Here is a 6,000-nt window from a genome sequence, read left to right on the forward strand (position 1 = left end):
AGGAAGCAGCTGGCAGAGAGACGGGGGGCACACTGCTCCCGCACAGTAGGAACGCGCACATACCAGTAGCCGACCATCCATTTTTGATTTTAACCGCAACAGATGTAGCCATTGTGAAAACTAGTATAGATGTTAGCCAGGAAACTAAAATTAGAACCCCCAGGGGACCCAGCTATGCTAATCTTCTACTCATTCCTGGAGAATTCTAAGTCAGTATGTCATAGAGATGCTCGGCCGTCCACTATTCACAACAGCTAATGCAACTAATGTAAACTTCTATGAACAACCGTGTCAACAAAATGTAGTACAAATATCCAATGGAGTTTCGTATAAATTACATTACATGTATGTGACATCAGCAAGGATTCTTTGCAATATGTTCAAAAATACTGTGATAGACATTTATGAAAGCATAATAAAGCCCATTGTTTTGGATACTAATCTGAAAATGGTAGATTTGTGCTTTAGCAATGGCTCTCTGCAGCCAGCTGTGTGAAATGGGATGGTTCAGCAGATTTACAAAGGCAGACCCCAGAGCTCATCTGTGACAGCTTCAATGCACATAAGGAGGACCTCAACCAAAGCCTTAGCACTGAGATTAAAGTAAAGGGGTAAGTGCACAGAGAAAGTAGGAAAAGAATCAATAATAACTACATGGACTGAGGAAAAAGATCAAGGGTGACATTAACCCAACAACAGAAGAGCAAATGTAAATGACGGGATCTATTTGATAGAATAAACCATACTTAATGCATTGTCCACATAAGACATCAACACAGCTGTGTATATAGTTATAATAACCATAGACTTTGTCATGATAGCATCTATGTTCTACTGACTCATAGTTTACCTCAATGCATTAAATGCTACTATTCCTTAGACAGTACATCCTATTAGATCAGAGGAGATGCTCCTTCCTTGATGTTTTTCTAATTCATTTCTGCATTTTTTAATACTATGGCAGGAGTCCCATGTTGGATAACAGAATGATTTTTTTTTAATCTTTATTAACTTGAGTATTTCTTATTTACATTTCAATTGTTATTCCCCTTCCCAGTTTCCGGGCCAACATCCCCCTAACCTTTCCCCCTCCCCTTTGACATGGGCTTCCCCTCCCCATCCTCCCCCCATTACCACCCTTCCCCAACAATCACGTTCACTGGGGGTTCAGTCTTGGCAGGACCCAGGGCTTCCCCTTCCACTGGTGCTCTTACTAGGATATTCATCGCTACCTATGAGGTTGGAGCCCAGGGTCAGTCCATGTATAGTCTTTGGGTAGTGGCTTAGTCCCTGGAAGCTCTGGTTGGTTGGCATTGTTGTTCATATGGGGTCTTGAGCCCCTTCAAAGAATGATGTTCTTAAGACATAGGATGAACAGAAGTTCTGTGAAGTGCTGTTTTCTCAATACATCATGGCTATCACACTAATGAACTATTCATAGCAGCCACAGCTACCCATACAAGCACAAAACCTATACAAGATTAAGCCAGTCAAAATTCCAGTATTAATGGGGGTTAGGGGTATCTTGTGGTCCACCCTCACCTATTAGTAAGGAGCTGTTACAGGCAGCTGATACCTGTTAAGGAAGGGATAATATTTCTTCCGTTAATGATGTTCTCAGTGGTAGCTTTCCTGAGCTCCAGTGAATGGCCCCACACCAATGCACATATAGGCAATACAAATTGGACCTAGTGAGTTATCAAAAATGTGGGCAGGGGACATGAATTTAAGAGGGACACATTGGAAGAAATATGGAGGAATTTGGATAAAGAAAATGGTGGGTATGTATGATCATATTTTAGTGTGTACATGAATGAAAACCTCAAAGATAAAGAAAAGTTATAATTTAAAAATGCCCTTTGTACTGTTTTTCCTCCTAATTTCCAATATGCAAACCTGGTGAAGTTTGACTATTTTTCTTTCCATGTACTCAGAGTTGCTTTCATTCACATACAGTACCTCTTACCGAGTGAATGGGATTTCATTTCTCTGTGGCTTAACGTAAGTGAATGTCTACTTAAAATGTGACCTTGCAAATCTCTGCAGCTGCACCAATACATCACACCTTAACCAGAGAAGCACTCCAAACTCGTCCCAGCTGTAAACCCTTAGATTTTAAGAACTTAATACGTTTATATAATAAGTAGTTTTCAATATTGACAATATCATTTATTGTTACCAGTTTCTGACACAGAAGCTTCAGGCAATATCACATTAGCATTTTGGTTACTTTTCAAACTGGTTTCAAAGCTTGGCAACATGACTGCCATATATCACGATAAATACATATTGACTAATTCTTTATACATGTCAATATTATAAAAACAGTTGCTTATCTTCATTCAGATACATTAATGTGTGCCCAGATGCTATTGTGTCAATGTGGTTTTAAATCTGAGACATTTCTTGCCTATGCATAATAGAACGCAGCCTGTCTTAGGGACAAACATACGTGCTATGATAAATCCTGGTGATTGTTATGCTTTTCTTTGTTGCAATGAAATATGTGAAAAAAGCTACTGAAGGAAAGAAGGGAGGGATGGAGAGATGAAAGGAGGGAGGGAGGGAGGGAGGGAGGGAGGGAGGGAGGGAGGGAGGAGGACGGAGTAAGGAGAGGCTGATTTTCACTCCTACACTTTCTGCTGATACAGTCTGTCATGAGAGGAATGCACGGCAGCAGGAGCAGGAGGCAACTCATCACGCCACCCTCAGTCAGGAAGAATAGAGTGAGGACTGCTCGTTCCCAGCTTGTTTTTGCCTTTTTATTGAGTCTGGAACCTTTTGCAGGTTCCAGGTGCATTTTGTGAGCCACACAGTAGAGATGACTTCGTAAGTGAGAAGACAGGGTGCAGTTGATCATTCTAGGAGGTGGTGTTACCCAGAGCCCTGTGCAGGAAGGACTTTAAGTCATTCGCAATGCGTTAACTGAGCTGTAAACCACCACTATGGACTCTTGCTCCTATTGTATTGGTGTAAGAATCTTATATGTTCACAAAAGTGACAAATATATTACAGATAACAAATGAAATTGTCAAGTTTCTGGAGGCCTATATTAGCTGATATTGTATTTATTTGATAAAACATCATGACCAAGGCAATTTATAGGAGGAAGTGCTTGTTGGCTACAAAGGATTCGGAGTACATATTGATGGAGACATCATGGCAACAGGTCAAAGACATTGTATCTGGAGAAGTAGCTGAGAACTTCTGCCTCAAACCATAAACAGCAGAGTCAGCAAACTCAAAATGGCACAAGTCTTTACTCTCTCAAAACCCACCTTCAATGACATCTGTCCTCCACTAGGACCATACCAGCTGTTCCCTCCTAAACAGGAAACCACAACAAAAGCACCACAGCATTCCATTATAATATTTAGGAAGATGTTCTTCTTGCAGAAAACTAAGAATTTATGAGAAACCAGTAAGGACCAATGACCAGCAAGATGGTGATGGGTTGACTGTCGTTAAGGCCCATTATGGCTCCAGTGTAATGTCTTAGCAAGGTGTGATCCAAGGGAAGCTGCAATGCAAATACATACATTTCAGCTTTCTGAAAACTAGTGCATGTGTCCCATCTCTTCCCTATTTCAGATAGATTATAAATATTCAAATCCTGTCACCTAAACTAAAGTATGCATCTTCAGGCCTATGGTCAAATGTGGTTCTTTTGTCCATTTGTTGACTTGGTTCATTTGGCATCATATACCTAAGATGTCTTCGTGTATGTACATAGTTGAGGATGGCCTTGAACTCCTGATCCTCCTGCCAATATCTCCCTAATGCTGGGTGACAGTCACACAGCAGCAAACCTAGCTTTCACTGCACATCCTTTCATAACTGCTGTGCATCTGAGCAGCTGTATTCACTTCAGAACCAGTCTGTGCCTGCGTTCTACCCTTCATGAGCAGATGGACCCATCCAGCCAGTGACAGTAACATATGTTATGCAGATATGCCTGTGATGTCATATCTGTCTCCTCAAGTGAATTCCCAAGATCATGGAAGATACACAGATTCTGTAATATATACTATTAATATTAACTAATAATAATGGTTCACAGAACAAGCAGTTTTCCTAAAGATTATTATAATATTTTTCTCATTCAAATAAAAGGTCATATTATATCATAAAAATTATATATATAGGATTTAAGATATTCTTTTGACATTTCCTGATTAAATATATTTTAAGATTCTATAAAATCTAGTCTGAAACAGCCTAAGAATATTATGCAATGATTTTTTTATTCACTCCTAATAATATATAACTTTTCTAGTTGTCTTTTTCAATGTTGTTATTTTAATAGAAATGTCCTTACCTCTTTATAAATTGTTGTTTGTATTCAGTCTGTGAAAAGGAACAGTTGGACTCAAGTCATAACTAAAAGTTGGAAGTTCAGTCAGAAATTCACATGTGAAACTGAAAAATCAAATGTCACAGAAAAGCCTCTGTGCTCCCTAACTCAAGTAGGCAGCAAAGCAAGGGTGTCGGTCAGGAGAGAAACCACCTTTTCCATCATCTGACCTTAAACCTTAGGAGTACACTGAGCTCAGGCATCTGCACTGCTCAGCGGACCTCTTCTCATTGGGTAGATAAAGATCCACACTGCTGAACCAACAGAACAAGGCAGAAAGCAACAGTCAGTGAACCTGGGGGAGGAGTCAACAAAGAAAAGTTGAAAGACCCTAGCTCTGTCACAGGGACAGAGGGGGTCATTTTATAAAATCTCATTTTCACTTGAAAGGATTATTGGAAAATTGTTTTTGGATAAAACCTGATACAATATGTTAATATTAATACTGCTTTAGAAGACTCTATACTGTCCTTTAAATGTACCCCAGAGGTGTGGCCAGTGAAAAGAACAAAGTACCCACAACTGATAGGCACTTCTCACCTCACCTTAGGCAGCATGCTCTTCTTAGATCTCTCTCTCTCTCTCTCTCTCTCTCTCTCTCTCTCTCTCTTTGGATATTTTTAAATTTACATATCAAAAGTTATTCCCTTTCCCAGTTTTGCAGACATAAGCCCCCTATTCCATCCCTCTCCCCTTCTTCTATAAGGGTGTTTCCCTCCCCATCCACCTCCCCCCAACCATCCTCTCCATTTTCCCCTACTCTGGGGGTTCAACCTTGGCAGGACCAAGGACTTCTCCTTCCATTGGTGCCCAAAAAGGCCATCCTCTGCTACATATGCAGCTGGACACATGGGTCACTCCATGTATAGTCTTTGGGTAGTGGTTTAGTCCTGGGAGGTCTGGTTGGTTGGCATTGTTGTTCTTATGGGGTTGCAAGCCCCTTCAGCTCTTTCAATCCTTTCTCTAATTCCTCCAATGTGGCTCCTCTTCTTAGTTCAGTGGTTTGCTTCTAGCATTCATCCCTGTATTTGACATGCTCTGGCTATGTCTCTCAGGAGGCATCTATATCCAGTTCCTGTCTGCATGCACTTCTTAGCTTCATCCATCTTATCCAGTTTTGGTGCTGTATATATATATGGGCACCATGTAGGGCAGGTGCATTTAGGAATGGGCATTCCTTTAGTCTCTGCTTCAAACATTTCCTCCATATCTCCTCCTAAAATATTTTTGTTCCACCTTTTAAGGAGTGAAGCATCTATACTTTGGTCATCCTTCTTGAGCTTCATGTGATTGTATCTTGGGTAATTCTAGCTTTTGGGCTAATATCCACTTATCAGTGAGTGCATACTATGTGTGTTTTTCTGTAATTGGGTTACCTCACTTTAGTTCAAACCATCTGCCTATGAATTTCACGAAGACATTGTTTTTGATAGCTGAGTAGTACTCCATTGTGTAGATGTACCACATTTTCTCTATCCATTCTTCTGTTGAAGGGCATCTGGGTTCTTTCCAGCTTCTGGCTATTATAAATAAGGCTGCTATGAACATAGTGGAGCATGTGTCTTTGTTGTATGTTGGATCATCTTTTGGGTATATACCCAGAGAGGTATAGCTGGGGCCTCAGGTAGTGCAATGTCCAATTTTCT

The sequence above is a fragment of the Rattus norvegicus genome, chromosome 8 (assembly GCF_036323735.1).
Source record: "Rattus norvegicus strain BN/NHsdMcwi chromosome 8, GRCr8, whole genome shotgun sequence".
NCBI lineage: Eukaryota > Metazoa > Chordata > Mammalia > Rodentia > Muridae > Rattus > Rattus norvegicus.